Consider the following 22770-nt stretch of genomic DNA (forward strand, 5'->3'; position numbering starts at 1 on the left):
GTTAAGGATGATAGTAGAGGGTAACAAAGTTATACAACACAGTACTAGCAAAAAGAAATTTGGCTGAGTTAATGACAGACTAACTGTACTTTAAGGCAAGAAGTGTTACTAGAGTGAAAAGGACGTGTTTCCTTCTGATAAAAGGGTCAATTCAACAAGAAAACCCAAGAATCTGACCTTTGTATGTCCTTGATAATATGATTTCAAAATAAAAATGAACAGAATTAAAGAAATAAATCAACAACCAGAGCTGAGAATTAATCATATTTTTTCTACTCTATTTTCACATCCATTAGCTTTTTTAAATTTATGTTTTTATTTATTCACTTACGTACTCTCTATGCCCAATGCGAAGCTTCAGCTCACAACCCCCAAGATCAAGAGACAGATGCTCTTCCAACTGAGCCAGCCAGGCACCCCATGGTCCATTAGCTTTTTAATTATACTTCTTAGGGGGGGTGATTGCCCTAAAGATTTCATTATGCATCTCTGACTTATTATCTTTGACCTTAAATCGGTATTTTTTTTATGAGAGGGAGGTAGGGGCAGAGGGAGGGGCAAAGAGGGGCCCAGCATGGAGCCCTTTGTGGGGCTCGATCTCATGACCCTGAGGTCTTGACCTGAGACGAAATTGAGAGTCAGACGCTGAAAAGACTGAGCCACTCAAGGGGCCTTGAACGGGTACTTTTATCTATTAATTAATAAAGCAATAATCTTACAACAGTTTAAGCCCATTTACTTCATCCCACACTTAGGGGTATTGTTGTATAATTTTACCTCCTACATATGTTGTAAAGCTCACAAGACATTCTTTTTATTATTCTGGTTTCAAATCAGAAACTATTCTTTTCTCTTTTCCCATGTATTTATTGTTTCCATTGTTCTTTGTTCCTTTCTGAAGTTCTGTGCTTCCATCTGGGAACATTTTTCCTTTACTCAAAAAGAAATGTCCTTTAGTATTTCAAGTAGTGCTTTTCCACAGGGGATGAAGTATTTCCGGGTTTGTTTGTTTCTTTGATGCCTGAAAAATTTTGATTTTGCCTTTATCTGAAGGACTTTTGCTAGTTATAGAATCCTACTTTGATATTTTGTTTTCTTTCAGTGCTTTAAATTTATCATTCCATTCATTGTCTTGTGGGTTTTCACAGTTTCTGTTGAAAAAGTCAATCATCAGTTTTACTGTTGCTTCATTGAAGGTCATGTACATTTTTTGTTTCTGGATGCCTTTAAGATTTTCTCTGTGTCATTGATCTTCATTGCTTTACTTAGATATGTCTAGATGCATTTTTCTTTTTATTTATCTTCCTTGGGGTTCACTGGGACTCTGGATCAATGAGTTGACATCTTTCATCAATATTATAAAATTCGTGGCCATTGTCTCTTCAAACTTGGCTTCTGCCCTTGTTTCTTTCCTCGCTTGACTCCAATTATACACATATTAGACCTTTAGACTATGTCTCATGTATCAGTTATGCTCTATTCTCTGTGCTTTATATTGGATTTCTGTGTTGATCTATTTTTGAGTTTACCAGTCCTGTCTTCTGCTGTATACAGCCTTCTTTTAAAACCAAGTTCTTAATTTCAGCTATTATATTTTCATTTGTAGAATGCCCACCTGATTATCTTCATGGATTCCATTTATTTCCTTTAACACATTTATCATGTTATTTTAGAAGCATAGAGGCTGCAGATGGTATCTTCACCAGTGAGAGTTGCCTTTTCCTTCTCATAGGTGAATAAGTTAAAAAGCAGATTGCTGTAGTCTGATCAGAGACTGAGCTGAGTTGGGGCTGGTTTCCAGTTTAGTAAGATGCATTCTGCCTCTGGTTTGCCCTGAAAGTCCTGTCTTTTGGAGGCTTGAGCTAAGCAACCACTCCAAGCACATTAAAATTTGGCATATGTCTTGAGGGAAAGACTGATCACATGTCTGGCAGGACTTTCCACTCAATGGGACTGTTTCCTAAGAACCTACAAGACTGCAGAATATTTCTCTCTGCCTTTCTAGCCCAGTCCCAGCCTTTTGGACTCACCCTTCCCCTACCACCCGTAGCCCTGCCCCAAACTTAGCAAATGTCTCAGGAAAATTAGCCTTGTGTTTTGGACTTTTTTTTTTTTTTTTTAATTTAAAGAATTTACATATGTATTTGAGAGAGATAGGGAGAGCATGAGACAGAGATGGGCAGAGGGAGAGGGGGAGGGACAAGCATACTCCTGGCTGACACAGGCACAGTCCCAGGACTCTGAGATCATGACCTGAGCTGAAGTCAGATGCTTAACCGACTGAGCTACCCAGGCATCCCTGGACTCTTTTTTTTTTTTTTCCCTTAAAGATTTATTTATTTATTTGAGAGAGAGAGAGAGAGAGAGCACACTGGGAGAGGCAGAGGGAGAGAGAGAATCTCAGGCAGACTCCCTGCCAAGTGCAGAGCCAGACTTGGGGCTTGATCCTAGTACCTCGAGATCATGACCTGAGCTGAAATCAAGAGTTGGATACCCAACCAACTGAGCCACCCAGGCACCCCATGTTTTGGATTCTTTTAATTTCCAATCCATTGCATTAACCCAAAGTTCTGCTGCTTTCTCTTTCCGTGTAATGTGTTAGAGCCAAGCTGACATCAGCCCACAACCAGCTGGTGAGTATCAGCTCGTGTACGATGAAATCTTACTTCTCCAGAATTTTCTGTTTATCTAGTCCCTGTTTTCGTGGTCCTCAACTGTCTTGAAAATACGGTTATTTCAAACTTACTCAGTTGTTGTCACTATCTTACAGAGAATGTCGATCTTTCTGACCTATTGTATTCAACCTAGAATCCCAAATACCCTGTTTGTCAGTATTTTATGTAGTGCTTTTTGTTGTCATTGTTGGTTTCTTGTTTTAGTATCCATAAGTGAAAGTAATGTATGAGGGTTGGGTTTCCTTTTTCTTCTTTTGGTGGGGGGAGTTGTTGTTTGTGGGGTTTTTTGTTTGTTTTTGTTTTTGGTGAGCACTCCTTGTCAGGTTTTGGTATTATGCTTATTGCATGAAGAGCATTTAAAAACATTTCTCTGAAAAATTCTGTAGCATAGTTTAAATATCACTGGAATTACTCCTCTGTAACAGAAAATCACCTTGGTCTGGAGCTTTTATTGCAGAGTGGCAGGGAGAAACTGTGGGACAAATTTCTTTGCTCCTGTGCAGCTATTAGTTTATTTGATTTTCCATCTTTTCTGGAGTCAGTTTTAACAATTTTTTTCTTTCACAGCACTGTCAAACATAAATATAATATAAGTCACACATACAATTTAAAGTTTTCTGGTAACCACACTTAAAAAGTGAAAAAAGCTGGTAGAGTTATTTTAAATAATATTATATTAACCAAATATGTCTCAAATATTATCACTGTCAATATTCAACACATGATCAATTGAAATTACTAGTGAAATGTTCATTTTTTTGCTTCATAACTCTTCAAAATCCAGTGTGTGTTTTATACTTAAAACACCGGGCTAAGACTGGCCACGTTTTCAGTGCTCAGTTTCCATGTGTGGCTAGTTGCTGCTGTATTGGAGACTTCAGCTCTAAACACTGTCCTTTTCAACCATGTTTTCAAATGTATTTGAAAAATTATTTTTATGATGCTGGACAAACTACTTTTAGATGATTTGTTTAATTTCCATGGTTTTTCCAGTTATTGGATCCATTTAATCTTATTTTATATATTTGCCCTTTCTTCCTTCCTCGATTTCATTAGCCATAAATTTGTATATTTTATTATTTTGTTCTTCAAAAAAAAAAACCCAACTTTTGAATTAACTAGTTCCATAGTCTTCTATTTCATAATCATTATATTTTATTTAATTTTTATTAATTTATTCCTTTAGCTATCCTGTCCTTCAGTCTATTTGATGATTTTTCTAACATATTTATTATGTTATTTCCTTCACTTATTTTTAATTTTTCTGTTTGTTAATAAAACTATATAAGGCATATGCATTTTCATTCTGTGCTGCTTTTGCTCTACTGCTGTAAGCGCTCACAGTCATATCTTCCTTATTACCCTCTTGTTCTGTGCTATCAGTTTGTATTTTTTCCTTTGACTCCACAGTTGTTTGAAAGAGTGTTTAAAATTTTCCAGCAAGTAAGGGCTTTTTGTCTTCAGATTTTTGACGTTAATTTCTACATTGTTATTAAAGAATGTTTTCTGTTCTGGTTTTTTTGGGGGGGGGAATTTTGAGGTTTGTTCTGTGGCCACTTGAAAAGGAGATGTTCTCTAGTTCTCTTATTTATTATGTGATTAAGTTCTCTGTTAGCCTCGTTAATTTTTTTTCCCACTCGCCTTGTAAAGCTTTGAAGATGGATTTTTCTCTTTGTCTTTGGTATTCTGTAGTTTCACTAGGATGCTTGTAAGTATGGGTTTATTTTAATGATCATTCTCAGATTTTGGTGTACTTCTTTAACTGAGGGTTCATATCTTACTCTGATATTGAAGATCTGCCCTCATGTCTTTGAAAATTGCTCAATCCTTTCTTTTCTGTCTTGGGATTTCTCTTAGTTGTAAGTTGATTTTTCCCATTCAAGTGTTCACTTTTCTCAGTTTCTCTCTCACCTTTTCCATCTCTTTAATTTTTGAGGCACGCTGGGTAATTTCCTCTGATCTTTTGGTTCACTGATACTCTCCTCATCTGTGGCAGAAACACTACATCAACTCTAGTTTCCCATTGGAAGTTTATATGTTTTCTGTCTCAAACTTCTATTGGGTCCATTGGGCCTATCCCCATTCTATTTCCATTCAAGGCCTATGGCTTATGTTTCTTCTTTTATATGTCTAAATACGTTAGGTATCTCTTTTATATTGCCCTATTAGCTTTGGTTCTTTTTTTTTTCTTCTTCAAGATTTTATTTATTTATTTGAGAGAGAGGGAGTGAGAGAGAGCATGAGAGGGAAGAAGGTCAGAGGGAGAAGCAGACTCTCTATGGAGCTGGGAGCCCGAAGCGGGACATGATCCTGGGACTCCGGGATCATGACGTGAGCTGAAGGCAGTCGCTTAACCGACTGAGCCACACAGGCACCCCATCTTTGCTTCTTGATATTCACTATTCCCCAGCTGTGGCATCTGTGATTTTCCCTCATGGCAATTCATGCCTCATGCACTTTACTATTTCTGTTTATCTTTAGTGTGGCTCATATTTTCATGGTAAGTCCCAGTTGCCTGAGTTTGAGGACCACCTCTACAGGGCAGCTTTGATTTTTTTTTTTTTCCACCAGGACCCTTATGGATTTCTTTAGTATGGAGCTATCTTTGACATTGATGTTGTGGCTTGGGACCACTGTGCAGGGCAGATAGTGTGAATTTATATTCATCAACAGTGCCAGCCTGGGTGTCTGATTTCTAGTATTTTTCTCTTTCTTCCCCAAAGTCTGAGTAGATGATGGGTGTCCTTGCCACTTCTCAGACTGGTGGGTAGAATATTTCTAATCCTCGGTTCTCATTTCCCGTCAGGAGCAGCACTCTGCAAACCCTAGCCCCATGTTTTAGATCAGCTCCTCTTCTACATGAACATGGAGTCTGCACCTTTCAACTGGTATCAAGTCCTGGTTTCCAGAAGTTTCTCATCTTGACTTCCCCCTATCACTTCAACTTTTCTTGCCTCAAAGCCTGACTATGAATAAATCTTTTTCTTGTTAAGTTTCATCTGGAGACTTTTATCCACTTAAAGCGGGAGGGAGGGGTTTACCAAGATAGTGACCCAAATTCCACAAATAAAATTTAAAGAAAAAAATTTATTGTTACCATAAGGCAAAGACAACTCTATGGTGGAATAAAATTCAGAACGTTCTTGAATTTTTAAGATAGACTGCACACTAAAGAAATGTTGCTGGAGGCAGAGATTTGGGCCAATTTCCTTCATCCCTTGAGGTTACGTGTTTGTTCTGTTTTGTCATCAGGGGTACTTCTGTGGAAAAGTCTGAGAAACATTGCCCTGAGATGACCTTGACTGCTGAAATGGAAATCACTCTGTGGGCAAGTCCCTGACACGTAAATGAACACCCAAGGTGAAGAGCACTCACCCAGCTCAGTGGTCCACATCCACTGTTTTGCCTAGGCCTGCTGTAAAATGTCAGGAAGCAGATCTTTAAAAAATATTATTGGGCTCCTGGGTGACTCAGTTGGTTAAGCGACTGCCTTCAGCTCAGGTCATGATCCTGGAGTCTGGGGATTGAGTCCCTCATTGGGCTCCCTGCTCAGAAGGGAGTCTGCTTCTCCCTCTGACCTTCTTCCTTCTCATGCTCTCTCTCTCTCTCAAATAAATAAATAAAATCTTAAAATATATATTTTAAAAAATTATTTATTATTATTTTTAAAGATTTTATTTATCTATTTTACAGAAAGAGAGACTGTGAGAGAGGGAACAAAAGCTGGGGGAGTGGGAGGGGGGAAACAGGCCTCCCGCTGAGCAGGGAGCCTGATGCAGGGCTCCATTCCAGGACCCTGGGCTCATGACCTGAGCTTAAGGCAGACCTTTAACAACTGAGCCACTCAGTCGCCCCTTTAAAAATTATTACTATCCATGACAAAAAGTTATAACATTACAAAACACTACAAAGTGGAAAGAAAAGGAGCCCCAACCAGAACCCCCTCCCTTTCCCTCTGATTCCCAAAAGATCACACTGCTTACAGCTTCTCATGGACATTTCTAGAAATGTTATGTGCACATGGATTTTTTTTTTCCATTTAGCATAAATAGGATCCTAGCATACTTGCTCTGTAGATTTAGTTTCTTTTTTTGTTTTTTGGGGGGGGAGTTGTTTTGTTTTTACTTATTGCTACCTTTTGAGTGTGTTTTCCTATGAGCACATGTAGCTGTGCCTCATGTTTTCCCATAGGGATTTCCCATACAATCATAATCCTCTCTCCATAGACAGTGAGTCTACATCCCATATTTTTTGCTATTTCCAACAACAATTCAGGGAGTGTACTTATGCAGACATCTTTCTGTAAGTGTGTGAGCAAAACCTAGAAGGGAAATGTGCATCTAAGCCTTTGATGGATAGGGTTGGACAGCCCTCCCATAGTGCAGCAGGTGTTTGAACTGTCACTTAATGGTGGGAGAACTGCCTGGTAATCAGGACTTTAAGGAGCCTCCAGATCTGTACCCTCTGCTTAGCATCCCCAAAGAGTGGAGGGATGTTGCTCCCAGTTGAGGACAAAAATCTGGTTATTGATACCAAAATCAGATGCTTCTTATTTTTTGAAGAATGCGGTTGCTTGAGTGCCTTTTGGGATTCCCAAAATGGAGAGCAGACATGGGGCAAAAGCCAGGAGGGCAGAATAGAGGACAGTGGATGAAGAGTTCTTATCACTGAACTTCTCAACTATTTGGATAAGTAATACATTTCACTATTTTAAGAAAGTGGTATTAGGATGCTTGGGTGTCTCAGTCGGTTAAGCGTCTGCCTTTGGCTCAGGTCATGATCCCAGGGTCTTGGGATTGAGTCTCAACATCAGGCTCCTTGCTCAGCGGGGGAGCCTGCTTCTCCTTCCCCCTCTGGCACTCGCCTGCTTATGAGCTAGTGCTCTCTCTCTCTCTGACAAATAAATAAATAAAATCTCCTTTAAAAAAGTGGAAAATGTAAAAACACACAAAAGAGTTAATGAAGCTGCTAATATGTGGGCAATTAAATAATGCTATTTGTTTGAATAATTATTTAATCTATTAAATAATTAAGTAAGATTACTTTGTTGGGGGGTAGTTGGCACATGAAGTAGGGAATGAAAACAATTCTAGCACAGAGACAAACTGGATCTGGGGCCATGGCCCTTCGTTCTTGGAAACCAGTTGCTAAACATTTTTAAATTTCTTCTGTGTGTACTGTATATGTATGAAGTTTGAATGTAAAGAGAATGAAAAGTTGTTTTGTGCAAATGGTTACCAGAATTGACACTGGCCTTGATGATCTGTAACTTTCTCTTTTAATTCTGATGAATTGTTATTTTTTTGCATTGTTTTTTGGTGACTGCAGAGTACAGAAGGGATGTGCCATCATCCATTTAGTTAATCCAAATACCAGTAGAGTTCTGGTAATTTGACATTTTGACATCGCAATGTCAAAAGTAGCACAGAGTGAATATTCATGAGTGTGCAGGACTGGCTTGCACACTCCTTTGCTTATTTCCTCAGGATACGTTTTTGAATGTGGAATCACTGGTTCAGAGGTTACGTATGTGTTTAAGTCTTTTTGCTCTATTTTGCCAAACTGACCTCTAGAAAGATTGCATGAATTTGTATCACTCCTAGCAGGACATAATAACAGCAGTGCCACTGTGTGGTATTTCTTGGCCATTTTATGAAGAAAGAAACAAACAGGACAAAAAAAAAGAAAAGAAAAGAAAAGAAAAGAAAAGAAACAAATGCATCTCATTTTTAAACTTTTTTATTACTGGTGAGTGTTAGCATTTTTATATGTTGTAAATTTTATATCTTTTACGTAGGTGTTCACTTAGATAAATTGGTCTGTAAGAGTTCATAATACAATAAGGATAATCAAACCTTTCTCGTGTGTGTTGCACATATCCTCCATTTTCCCAGGGGGGAATTTCTTGATCATTTTCTGAAAGAGATTTGACACAGAGTCAGGTCTGTCTCCTCCCTCTCCATCCTGTGAGCTGGCTACAGGTTGGTTAGCAGCTGTCTTTCTGCAGAGGATCCGGAAGCCCAGAGTCTGAGAAATGCTAGTGGGGTGCTGGGGACAAGGGTTTGGCAGCCAGGTCAGGTCATGGTCAACCGTCATTCCATAGAATCACAAGGTCATGGGGGCTCTGGGTAAGGATTGCTTTACCAAGTTCTGTGTTGTTTGTTGAGTGTCTTACTGTGATCCCCCTCGAATCAAGTGATGGAAGCTGCCCTGAACGCCCCGGGATGTGGAGCCTGTTGTTTCCACATTCCAAGCCGGCCGCCGTGATCTTGAGCCTCCTTCTTTGTCCTTGGTGGGTGCAGGGTCAGCGGGCTGTCTTTTCATGGTTTGCCAAATGCTTCCCTGGACCTAAATGTCACTCTGGGCACTGGGACCTTGGATGTTGTCCTCATTCAAAACCCATTCATCTGTAGTCAGCGGTCCTTGAGCGGCATGGAATGCAAAGGCAGCTGTTTTCTTGGTGGGGGTCATTATTAGAATGCCTAGAATTCCTGCAGCCGTCTTGATACCAGACAGAGAATGAAGCCCACACCAAAAGCCGAGAGAGGAAAAGAACTGGGTCCTTGTTGACATTCTCGAACCACTTATTCAACTGGCCCTGAGGCTCCCTACAGGGAATATTTATGATATAAAATAATACATTCCCATATTGATTATGCCGGTTCCAGTCAGGGTTTCTGTTATTTGCGGCCAGAACCTCCCAGTGGATGGAGGAGTTATAATGCCAAAACCCCATAAAGCCCACAGCTTCTTAGCACGTCCCAGGAGCAGTATCTGGAAATGCACAGCAGTGTTGTTCGTTTGCAACATTTCCTTTACCCCCTCCTCTGGTGAGCCAGTGCTCCTACTTCTGCTAGGGTTCTCTCCTCCGTCCTCCTGGCTCCCACTCTTCTGGGAAAGTCCAGAAGACTCTTCTAACCCAGACCTGTCTCCCCTTCAGGCTCCTGTTTGTGAGGAAGGATGAATGAATCATTGCTTACTAGTCAGGCTCAGCTCACTACCGGGGGGGGGGGGGGGCGGCTCACTATCGGGGATAGCTCATTACTGGAGGGGAGACTCATTGGTGGGAGGGATGGCTGACTAGTTGGGGGACTACTCAGTTGTGGGGGAGTGACTCATGACTGGGGGGGGGGATGGCTCCCTGGTTGGGAGGCCCCTCAGTAGTGGGGGAGTGACTCATTAGTTGGGGGGATGGCTCCCTAGTTGGCGGGGGTGGGGAGTGGCTCACTAGTGGGAGGGGCAGTTCACTAGTGGAGGGGCAACGAAGATTTCCAGCTGGAGAAGATTGAGAGAAGAGCAGTCCCATTGAGTGTATTCGGTTGGGAACATCAATGATATGGTTCTCCAGGACTCAGTCTTTTTCCTTCTCTATGCCTTGTCATCCTTGGAAACGGCCTCATCCTCCAGCTGGTTTCAAGATGGCAGCATCAACCTGAGAACTACCCCCCCAGGTGAGGGAGATTTTTCCTGGGGCTTTCTCTCGGTGGAGAGGACTCTCCCTTTCCTGCTTCACTGTACCCCCAGTTGCAGGTCCTGTTCATGTCTCACTGGCCGTCAGTGTGTTGCAGAGTCATACTGAAGGAATCGCTGGCTACTGAGAACGGAGGGCCCCTTTCCGATTCGGCCCTGTCCCGGGCTCCCCAGCTACGTGGGAGTGGGGCGGATGCCTGAACAGGATGGGCCTTCTCTGCAGAGAGAGGAAGGGAATAATAGATCCTGAGACAGTCCAGGGTGCCATCTATAAATATGATTTGCAGAGTTTCACCATGTTCCAGAACTCCATCTATGATATTTGTAACACCCACCTCACCCCATGAGGTTGTAGCATTACCTCATTGTACAGAGGCGTAGACGGTGCTTGAAGGTTAAGATCTTTCTTCGAGATTATTAAACAACCCTTTTCCTAAAATACTGTGGTAAGAGAGTTTGCAAGTGGGGAGCTGAGGGATGTAATTTCCCAGGTGGTGAGTGGCCTTCAGCCAAGTGCAAGGCGATGCCCTCCCACCTTCCTGTCAGGCCAGGAGACCCCCAGGAGCAGGCGCCCCCCTGAATGCTCCTTGCCCCGAACTGTTGAAAACCATCATCAGCCGAGGCAGGCCTGTTCCTAATAATGGGAAGGCTTGCCAGGTACAGGGCAGAATTACCCTGGGGAGCAAGTCAGGCACAAACCTTTCTGATTGACATGTCTTTCCACCCACACTCCGGCCCACTTAGGGCCACCCAACAAATGATGCCCTGGGGCCTTGGCATGCAATTAAAAGTGAAGAAATGCTTAATCAAATCATGCCACTTGAAGTGAGTTGGGCTGGAAGGAAAATGCTGCGGAGCGCTGGCCACAGTGGAAATTTCCAGGCCCAAGCAGACACCAAATACTCCCAGGTTGTTTTGAAATAGATACCGTTGTGTTCTGTCAAGTTCTGAGATCCGTTTGCAAATATTTAAAAACCTTTCCATTAACAAGGATTGCTTTAGGAGATCACACGCAGACGTATATGCACGCATCCACACACACCTCACTCCCCCCAGCACCCAGGCTTCTAGTACATGCACGGGGGAAGCAGAGCCCCACAGCAGGCCCCACAGGGCACCCCAAGTGTCTCTTCATGCCGGCTGAAACCCATGAGTCCTCTCTATCATCCGCTGAGACAGCTCCGTTTTTTAAAAAGTTTATTTATATTTTCCCCCCTCAAAAATGTCATGACTAACTTTCCATTCATTATCAAAATATTCTTTTGCCACTAATTTCCCTTCTTGGTTAAAATAAACAAAGAAGCAAACCCTGTTGGCACTGCATCTTAGGATGCACTCGGCTGTAAACAAGAGAAACTTTTCTTAACGGATCTCGAAGAGCCCTCCCGTGAGAATTCCCTCTGTTTATCAGCTTCGTGTGGCACGGAGGGCAAGCAGCTATTATGAAGTTCAGGGGCAAGGGGAGGCTGTCGAGAACATGCTGGGTCCCGGCGTCTCATCCTTCAAGGTGATGCTCCAGTTTCTCAGGCTAGGTGCCCCCTCCCCGCCATGTCCTGGCCAAGGATACAGAATCTTGGGACCTGGACCTTGGGGCTGACTACTGTAGAATTCCAGGTGGCCCTCTTACCTCTCTGCCCCTCACCTTCCTTACACATAAAATGAAGCTGTAGGATCTTATGATCCCTAAGCCCCCTCTAGCACTGAAATTTTAGGATTCTGATTTAGCAATGTCTACATGGCAAAAAGCCGGGGGAGATTCTTGACAACATCAAGAACAACAACAACAACAACAAAATCTTGGTTTTTAGGATCCGGAACATGCAGTGAAGGATCCCATGTGAAATCAAAACATTTCATTTTCGGAAGGTAGGACACAAGAGAAGTAGGTCAGAAAACTAACTCACCCAAGGCTTCCTTTCCAACAACACAGCAGAAAGCCTGCCCCAATGCCCCAAACTATATCCTACAAAGGGAGGAAAAGAAACGGGGTGCAGAGCACCTCTTCTTAATTGCACTGAGCCAGGGGAGAGTTCTCAGCCCTTTAGCCTCACTTCTATTCCGTGACCTAATCTGAATGACTCTCTACCTGCAGGTGTGTCCGAGAAAAGTGTTGAGGGGTCTGAGCTTGGGGATGACTCTCTTGACAACAGAGAAGGGAAGAGGTCTGGGGAAGGGACTCACCTTAAAGTCAATCAAGGCAGGCCATTGAGTCCTTCTGTGATAGATGTGGCTATTGGTAGATGAATATCTACTGCTAGATGAGCATCTACTGCTCAATGAGCATCTACTGCTCAATGAGCATCTACTGCTCAGCATCCTTTAGGAGGACCTCTGGAGTGGTGTCCTGGACTTGTTCTACATGGAAAGGATGTTGGGGAGAAAGGACCATTGTTAGAAAAGGTGTGACTTTTTAAGATTGCCAAAAGGAGATGGCATTGTCTCTGCCGGGGAATTCCCCTCTTGGGGTGTATGGCATTGACGTGGCCAAGCTTTCTGGAGACCCCTGATATAACATACAGTCCTACAGTGGGGTTAGGTCCTGCAAGCCACAGCAGTGAACGTGAACTGCCCTGGGGCATCTGGAAATGGGAAGGGACTTGAGGGAGTGGAAGCTTGGAGGGTGGGAGAGATCGTAGCCATCCCCCTAAATCAGGGCAGCCTGGAGAAATAAAGGTGATGCTGACAAAGCTCTAACAGCCGGGCTTCAGCCCTGGCTTCCGGTTCAGGCCAGGAGATGGACGCTTGTGCCAGTTTCAAGGGAAATGAGAACAAGGAGGATGATACACTGCCGGCCGTCTTCCGTAACTCTAAATTTTGTTTAATTTAAAAGACTGTTTTCTATTTTGAGATTATGTCTTCTCCAGTTTGGGTATTAAAAATGTCCTTTCTTTTATGAAGCGATGGCAATAGGTGGTATTTTTTTTAAATGTCCTTATTTGACAAAATAAAGAATTGGCACAACCAGCTGATGCCTGTGGCCAGTTCTTCCAGTTTTCTCTTAGTATTGGTTTTCCCCTTCTTCCATGCCAAGAGAAATTTAAGGGGGCATGCGACCACCCAGAATAGAGCCTACAGTTCCCAGTTTTCCTTGGAGCTAGGTGTGACCAGCTGTTGAAGTTATGGCTAATGGGATGTTTGCAGAAGTGATGCCTGCAATTTCTGGGTAGTGTCCTTAAAGAAGGGGCCTGTCTGCTCCCTGCTACTTTACCTCTTCCCGAAGGCTGGAACATGGGCATGGAGTTATCTGGGACCATGCAGATGAATGCAATGCATTTGGAGTGGCAGAGGAACCAGATAGAAGGATCCTGGGTACCCCCAAACCATAGCATTATCATATCAGCCCAGGATGCTTATGTAATGTGAGAGAAATGGACACATGCATTTCATGTCTCGGCAGATAAAACGGGTCAGCATTTACATGATATTTGCAATGATGAAAATGGACAAGATTATCCAGGAATAGAGAGTAGAGGGAGAAACGAGAGGGCCTAGATTGGAGCCGTAAAGAAGTCCAACATACAGATATATAGAGGAGGAAGAATACCTAACGGAACTGAAGAGGGGCGGCTGGAGAACTAGGAAAGGAAAATGGTGGGGAGTGGCCACTGGGAGAGTGTATTTCAGGCAGGAGAGAGTTCCAGTTCCAGTGGTGGTGAGACCGGTCAAGGAAGAAGACGCCCAACATGGCTCTTCTGTTTCGAATGGAAGTAACTGGTGATCTTATCAAGGACTGTTTCATTGTAGTGGCGGAATGAGAGCCAGGGGAAGGGAGTGAGGAGTAAATGGGAGGTGAGAGAGAGAGACAACATGTTCAGAGTGTGGCCAGGAAGGAAAGAGCAAGAGGGCAGGAGCTGGAGGGAAATGAGACTTTCCTCTTCTGTTTTCTTCTCTCCTCTCCTTAATTTTACCTCATCTTTCCTTTTCTTTTTCTCCCTTGCTCTCTTATTAAAAACTGCAGAATCCAGGGCACTTACCTACTCATGGGAAGGATCCAGAACAGAGAAGAGATGAGGAAATAGGAAGATAGTTCCTACAAACAGCTCCCGAGAAGATGGGAGGCGAGAGAGGCAGAGAGCATTTGCGAAGGAGCTGGCCCTCCACAGGAGGACAGAGAGTCGGGTGCAAACTCGGGAATGCGTGTTGGGCAATTGGTTCTTTTTCTCGGTGTGACAAGATGCAAGCTGGTCCATGCAGCTGTGGGATTTGCCTCGTGCAGGATTCTGCTAGCCAAGAGCAGGTATGGGGAAGATGGATGCTGACGTTCATCCCAGGTTTGAATTTTAGTAGATCAGGGATGTGAGGACAGAGGAGGAAGAGACTGTTTAGTGTGTGGAAGGGAGTAAGTAAACGACTAGACCATTGAGTCTAAGCAAGATAGAATAGAAGCTGAAGAGAGTGAAAACAATGGACAAGGAATATTTGGAGGGTTCATTGTCCAAGGGCCCCAGTGGAGTTGAGTAACAGACGTAGGGGGGTTATGGAATTGAGGGAAATGTTAGCATATGGATGGGAGCACTTGGGTTTGAGATTCAGAGATGGAGAAGCCTGGAGTGTCAGTCAAGTCTACATGGGCATGAAAGTAGGGGCTGAGGAGGAGGAAGGGGGAGGTCACTGGAGATGGGAGAGCACGAGCACAAGAGGCCAAGATCATGCCTGGGCCAGTTGTAAGGATTCTGAAGCAGCAACCTGAATGGGGGTGGAGAAAGTTGTGAACCATTTGCTAAATATTGGTTGGATGAAGAAATGTATCAAATGAAGTGGAGAAATGACCTAGACTAGGACAAGGAAAAGACCTGAATGACCTTAGCCTCAGTAGAGCAGGTAATTTGCAAAACCAGGAAAGAAATGTTCTGAAGGAAGATGTAAACCCAATTCCTAGCCCCAAGGTCAAGAGCACACGAATAAAGTTTCCATTTGGGAAGCAGATGCAATATCTCTCTCTGGGTCAGCCAGCAGCAGCCAGCTTGGTCACCTTAGCACTCCTAGGAAGCTTTTATAATGCAGATTCTAGGGCCCCACCTAGGCTAATTAAATCTGAATGTTTAGGGAAAATGCCTGCCTCTAGGGCCGGCTTCATAGGCTTCATAGGCGCAAGTCCCACTGGGCCCCCCATTTGGAAGGACCCCAGGCTTAGTTCCATGCAATCTTGAACTTCTTAATAATTTCGGAACAGAGGGCCCTGCAAATTCATTTTACACTGGACCTCACACATTTGGGTAATCAGGCCTGTTTGGGTGGCAGTATCCTTTGCGAAATCTCCCCAAGAGAGGGGCGCCTCCCTGGCTCAGTCGGTAGAGCTTGTGGCTCTTGATATCGGTGTTCTAAGTTTGAACCCCACGTTGGATGCAGAGATTACTTAAAAATAAAGTCTTCCAACAAATCAAAACCACAATGAGATGCCACCTCATTACCAATCAGAATGGCTAAAACTAACAAGTCAGGAAACGACAGATATTGGTGAGAATATGGAGAAAAGGAAACCCTCTTACACTGTTGGTGGGAATGCAAACTGGTGCAGTCACTCTGGAAAAGAGTATGGAGGTTGCTCAGAAAGTTAAAAGTAGACCTACTCTACAACCCAGCTACTGCAGTACTGGGTATTTATCCAAAGGATACAAACGTGATTCGAAGGGGACACAGGCACCCCAATGTTCATAGCAGGAGTGTCCACAAATGCCAGAATATGGAAAGAGACCAGATGTCCATTGACAGATAAATGGATAAAGAAGAGGTGGTATATATCTATATCTATCCACCTATATAGATATATGCAGGGACGCCTGGGTGGCTCAGTGCGTTAGGCCCCTGCCTTCAGCTCAGGTCATGATCTCAGGGTCCTGGGATCGAGCCCCACATCAGGCTGTCTGCTCAGCAGGGAGCCTGCTTCCCCCACTCTCTCTCTGTCTGCCTCTCTGCCTACTTGTGATCTCTCTCTCTCTCTCTCTGTCAAATAAATAAAAAAATCTTTACATAGATATATGCATCTATATATCTTTTATACACACACAAACACACACTGAAATATTACTCAGCCATCAAAAAGAATGAGCTCTTGCCATTTGCAATGATGTGGATGGAACTAGATGGTATTATGCTAAGCAAAATAAATCAGCCAGAGAAAAACAAATACCATATGACCTCACTGATACGTATAATTTAAGAAACAAAACAGATGAACATAGGAAAGGGAAGGGAACATAAAATGAGATGAAAACAGAGAGGGAGGCGTCCATAAGAGACACTGAACTCTAGGAAACAAACTGAGGGTTGCTGGAGGGGAGGGGCGTAGAGGGCTGGCATAACTGGGGGATGGGCATTAGGGAGGGCATGTGATATAAAGAGCACTGGGTGTTCTATGCAACTGATGAATCACTGAGTTTTGCCCCCGAAACTAATAATACAGTATATGTTAACTAAGTTGAATTTAAATTAAAAAAATATATATATAATTTCCCCCCCAAAAGAAAGAAAGAAGAAAGGAAGGAAGGAAGGAAGGAATCCCCTCAAAGGATTCTGATGTGCAGCTAGGATTGAGAATCAACAAGTTAAGCCAAGAGCTGGAGGGGCCACACGAAGAAATGGCTGAGGGTATAGGGTGGCAGACTGAGTGGGAGGAAGATGGCAGAGCGTATGAGGGGGAGGGCGCGTGCACAGAGGTTTATGCTTAGTTTATGCTTGGTTTCTTGGAGAAGGATGACTGCTGTAGCCTACCAGCTCTGCTGTGGCTTGAAAGAGAGGCACGCTGGTGGGGTGTGGGGCTGGAGAGCCTTTGCCGTATAGTCTTCCGGGGAGTGCCTGGGCAGCCTCTGTTGGGGGGTGGTGGATAGAAGAGCCTACGTAGGGGTAGGGACAGGTGGGAACAAGCTGAACACATTGCTTGGGCTGAGGCACTGTATGACTGTGCGGGGGGCTGGGGCCGGGGTGGGTGGGAGAGCCTCCAGGGCTCATCAAAGCTGAGAGACTCAAGACGTGGGTCTGGAGGTCCAGGTTTGGGGGCCGCCATCTCCTAGGCAGAATGTGGAGCAAAGCCCGTCTCAAGTTTCGAGCCCTCACAAGGCTCAGGGAACCTTACCAGAGACGCGGCGTGGCCATGAGAATCTTGTTTTCCCCTGGGAGTCTGAGAGGAAGTGAGCAGAGCTATGTAAACCGAGACAGGGCTCTGGGAAGAGGAGGCTCCCCAGAGAAACGCACCACAAACACAGGCGCCACAGGGTCACTTGTCAATGAAATGTTGGTTGTTTTTCCAAACTAGGAGAGATAAGAGGTGGTGAAATCTTCCCTCTGCTTCAGCCGTTTACTATAAATATTTCTTTCAAAATCAACCCAGATGAGGCTGAGCCTGAAGGAGAAACCAGGTACAGGAGCCCTGTTGTCCCGTCTCTGGGAGCTGCTGTGTCCGGGGCTGGCCACAAAAGCACCAGGTGCCTCTGAGGCTGGTGAGACCCCTGAGACCCCTCCGGAAAGGATGCCATCCTAAGGGCAAAGGAGAAGCTGCCTGAGGAAAGTCTCATCCCAAGTCTTGGGCAGTTGGCCATGAAGGCAGCGGACACCACAGTCACTGTCCCAAACTCAAGCATGGCTGGGCAGTAGGAGAGGTTGGCAAAGGTCATCTGACTGGGGACACCTCCAGATTTGCCAGAGCAAATCTCTGCACTTGCTACTTGAGGAACAGCTGAGGCATGAGGCAGCCTCTCACCTGGGTACATTTTTATCCACCTTGGCCTCACAGGGGCCTCGGCCCTCCTGGTCGCTGGCCTCCAGTCTCTTGTGGTCCAGGGGGATCCACTCCAAGAGCAGCTGCGGTTCCCCTCCTGCGGTAAGGTTGAGTTGACCCCAAGTGTACTCGGAGTGATGGCGGGGCTGGGGGGTGGCTGCCCAAGCAGTGAAAGTCCACTTGCTTTTTCTCATCCCCTAGCAGGACCAGGCAGCCGCCCAGGGAAGACCAGAGCTCGCTGGAGAAGTGAAGGGTCATTTCCAGGGACCCAGGCCACCACGGATATTCTCCTCTCCTCAGAAAGGTCCTAAACTGATACGTTCTCTTGGGCCACTGAGAACTGCTCTGAAGTCTGACTCTGGTTTTTTGACTCGGCCAGGGAGAAACTGGCCAGGACGGTCTGCCTTACTAGTCGGTGGGTTGGGTGGTTTGCAAGCAAGTTACCCTTTGGCTAACTATCCTTAGTACTGAAATTTCCAAAATTTCCTTTTGGAGAGGATGGATTCTCTCTCCCTCTGCCACATAAACCCAGCCACAGTGCCATGAAGAAGGTCCCATCTGCTCACGGCTTCAGGCTTACAGTATCGTGTACCCAAATGTGCGGTGTCCAAGAACTTGGGTGTCATGCTTCTCCTGCAGCTGATTCATCCCTGTGCACACGAGTGAGTGCTGCGTAAGGAACGGGCTCACACCTCCTGAGCATTCCATAGGGACATCACTTGTGACTGAAGATCCCCTACCTCTCAAGCATTCTCCCATTAGCCCCAAGTCCCATGACTTAATCTCTCCTTGAAATCTCTCTCTCTCTCTTTTTTTTTTTTTTTTTTTTTTTTTGCTTAAGAACCTTGCCCTAACCTCTTTAATTTAAAGAGCTTCTTGCTTTGTCGACTCTTTCCCACCCACTTCTGCTTTGGGGTTAGAGGAACATGGGGGGCTTCATGTTAGGAAGATGAGGAAAGAGAGGAAGACTCTGGATTCTGGAAGGTGGTAGATTGTCCCTCACCAGTCACCTTGTGACACACTCCCTCAACCCTGGGTCCTGAAACCCTTGTTCTTCAATGTCAGTCTGCTGAGATTTGCTGAGTTTATGAGGCCCCTGCTTGCTCAAGAGTGTTCGTCACCTCACTGACCTCGAAATATATTAAAAGGTCATGTTCACTTGTCTCTTTCTGCTGTCTGAGGATTTTTCTCCTTCACCGGAACAGGTAAGGGGAAGCCGTCCTGCCACATTCTTGTCCCTGCGGAAAGCTTCGTGACTTTGCAAAGTTGAGAACGAGCTCCTTCCTGTTTTCGGAAGTGTGTGGGTCAGTATGACCGTGCAGCGTGCCTGAACACGCGGGGCAGTCCTCTCCCACCCTGGCCACAGTGGATACCTTCCTGGGACCCAGTGCCAGTCCTCCTGCCAAGGAATCAGAGTCTTTTTCCCTGATCTGGGGAACTAGACCCCCTGACCCCTGGGGCATTTCCTGGCTCAGAACCCCTCTGATGTCTCCACAGCACCTGTTTCTGGCTGAGGGTTGGATATGCAGGTTCCAGCACCTCCTGGTATGGGGTGGGTGTTGCCCCATGTCTGTCTGCAGCCCCTGACCTAAATCAACAGTTTCCATACTTTTCTGATTATGTACCCACACCCATTTAGTATAAGCTTGGAAGGGGGTACATAGTCCCTGTGTGTTTACTTATAAACGGCACATGCTGTAAATTGTAAAACATAACTAACATTGAGGTTAAAAGAAGGAACAGGATGACATAAACAACGTTTTAATTGTTAATTGCAGTGGCTTTGTATGATCACTAGTTACTCCCTCAAGGCATAATATGAATCTAGGTTTAAGGTCTATTGTTAACAAAAAGGGATATAAATACACAGCTGAAGTAGTTTTCTTGTTAATTCAGAGTCATTTTTGACCTGCTTCCTGTCAGATCTGATCAACTCCCCAGGGTTTTTATCGTACTGTGGGAGATGGGCGGGTGGGGGGGGCACCTGTAGGGGACAAGTTAGCTCTACTTGGCCTTTTCGTGCCCTGTGCAAATGGCGTCAGCATTGTTTCTGGTCAGGTTTTTTTGGTAGTAATCCTCAAACTACCCATTTGTTTCCTGAGAATTGATTACATCACAGTGAGATTGTCTAATCCATAAATCTCCTTCACTGGGTGCAAGAAAAGTGTTCCTAGCCTCAGGCTGCCAGAGAGCTAGTGCCTCCCTCAAGAGGCCTCAGATCCTGCATGTGAGGGACTCTGCCAGGGACCAGGAGCGTCTTTATATTAAATATTAGAATATTCGCTTGCTCGAGCTGCTGTAACAGAGTACTGCCAACTGAGTGGCTTGAACAATAGAAGTTTATTGTGTCACAATTCTGGAGGCTGGACCTTTGAGGTTAAGGTGGCATGGGCTGCTTCCTCCTGAAGGCTGGTGAGGAGAATCTGTTCTCAGCCTCTCTCCTAACTTCTGGTGGTCGCTGGCAATCTTTGGTGTTCCTTAGCTTGTAGACACCTCACCCAGCTCTGTCTTTGTCTTCAGTCTGCTCCCTCTTCCTCTTTTCCCCATGAAGGTTCACCCCCAATTCCACTGGGGGCAAGAAGTGTGTAAGTGTGCCGAAGACCAGGCCTTGAAGAGTGCCATGTGGAATTCCACAGAAGATTAGTTCCATGATGGACTTCTGGGATCATGGACATGGGGATCAGTGAGCCACCATCAAGCCTTCTCTCCCTTCTTGCTTTGGAATGAAGTTATGCCTTCACTTAAAACTGTCCTTCTTATTTCCTCAGAAAAGTTAAACCCTGTGACCCAGCTATTCCACTCTTAGGTATATACCCCAAAGAATTATGAATGTTATCAGACAGAAACTTGCACGTGAATATTTAGAACAGCACTATTCACAATAGCCAAAAAGTGGAAATGACTCAAATGTCCATCAACTGGTGAATGGATAAGACAGAATGTGGGTGACCCGTATGATGGATATGACTTCACCATGACCAAGAGTGGGGTACTGGTACATCTTCTATCATAGATGATTGAGAACATTATGTTGAGGGAAAGAAGCCAGACACAAAAGGTTGGGTGTTGTTGTATGATCCCATTTATGTGAAATGTCTAGAATAGGTCGGCCTATAGAGGCAGAAGGCAGATTAGTGGTTGCCGGGGGGAGGGGGCTGGGGGCAGGCTGGGGGAGAATGGGAAGTAGTTGCTTTGTGGATGGGGTTTTCTTTTATGGTGATGAACATGTTTTGCAACTAGGTAGAGCTGATGGTTGCAAAAGGTTGTAAATCACTGAATCACGGCATGGTATACTTTAAAATGATTAATTTTATGTTATATGAATGTATCTAAATTAAAAAAAAAATTAGAAGCAAGAGGGGGAAGTCTTGGGGGATCCTTTACCGTAAATGGCTTGAGGACCTTCCAGTTCTGAGTAAGTAGCCCCACGAGGGAGCACTGAGTGATACCTTCCAGGGTAATGGTAAATTTGCAGTTGGCCTGGACAGCTTCCAGCAAGCTGTCCATGGGAAAAGCCTCACAACAACATGGATTTTTATTATTTTCTTTAATCAAATGGCTTGGTGCTGTCTGCTGTTCAGAGCTCTAGGACAAGGTCAACGTATTAGTAACCATGACTTACGCGACCCCTTCATGTCTTCTCTATCTCATTCCCGAACCTTAAAATCTTGTATTTTAAGTTCCTCCTGTTTTCTTTGGAATGCTGTTCATTGACTTGGAATGACTATGATCTCTGGTGGAGAATAACATGCTTACTGGGTAAACAGCTCCTTCTCAAAAGAGCTGCAAAAAGCAGATTATGTGCAAATTCAGAGAATGCTTTTTGGTGCCAAGCTCTGGTTGGATTTGAAAGGTCCTGTCAAGTTTCAGATTCACAGCTTGACATTTACATGGTTATTTCTGCCACTTATTAGCTGCGGTGTGTTAGTAGCAATCTAATTATGATTGTCCTCTTCGTTTGTCTTATGAGAGGCAAGAGAAGATTGCTTTAAGACAAGAGTTCACCCTGGGATGCTCTTCTGGAGCACATCTAGGGAAGGATGGGGGTCAAAAGAGCTGATGGCTTTGGCACAAGTTCTCTTTGGTCTGTTACGTTCCTGAAGCTTCTGCCCCAAGAATCCTGGTTGCCAGGCATTTCTGCTGCTCTCGGTCCAGGAAGAGGCAGAAAGATATGCTCCTGGGACCTGAGAAGCTGCTCCAAGTGCAGTGTCTTGAATAGCCTTTGTTTCTAGGAGATTCTGAGGCACATGGTTGGCAGCTTTGCCTTTCTTTAAGGTGGTTCAGAAAACCAGCCTGAGTAGGAATTGGGAGGAGCCAATATCCTGATTTTTGAGAAATTTGTTCTAATTTTTCACATTCTGACATTAAGAAAATGTCTTGAGCTGTGATTCCGAGCTTTGTGCCTGAAGCGCAAGGGGCATCTGCTCTGTTCTAAAGGGGCCTGGCCTCTCCAGTCTTCTGATTCTAAGATTCACCTTCCCTCTACCTTCCCCATGGTGAAATGGGTCCTGAAAGGGAAGGGTGGGGGACATAGTAGTAGGGAAGAGAGAGCACAGGGCAGCAGAAGAGAAGATCTATGGGTTTTTGCCTTGGAATGAGCTTTACTGGGCTCCTCCAGCCCCAGGTGAGCTTCTCAAGAACAGATTGAGTCCTCCTGACTCTTCGCAGAAGAATCAGGAAGAATAAGGAAAGCACAGCGGAAAGCAAATAAATAAAGTAAATTGCAGGGACAGAAGACTGTAAGAAGTTTCTAGACCTGACACCAAAAGCATGCATGATCCGTACAAGGGAAAATGGGTAAATTTTACCTCCTCCAACTTAAATGCTTGCCTCACTGAGCCCTAAGACCCTCTTTAAAGATGCACCCTTCCTGTTACTGCTGGCTGGAATGGCTTTGTCTCACACACATGT

Source organism: Mustela lutreola, chromosome 2 (assembly GCF_030435805.1).
Source record: "Mustela lutreola isolate mMusLut2 chromosome 2, mMusLut2.pri, whole genome shotgun sequence".
NCBI lineage: Eukaryota > Metazoa > Chordata > Mammalia > Carnivora > Mustelidae > Mustela > Mustela lutreola.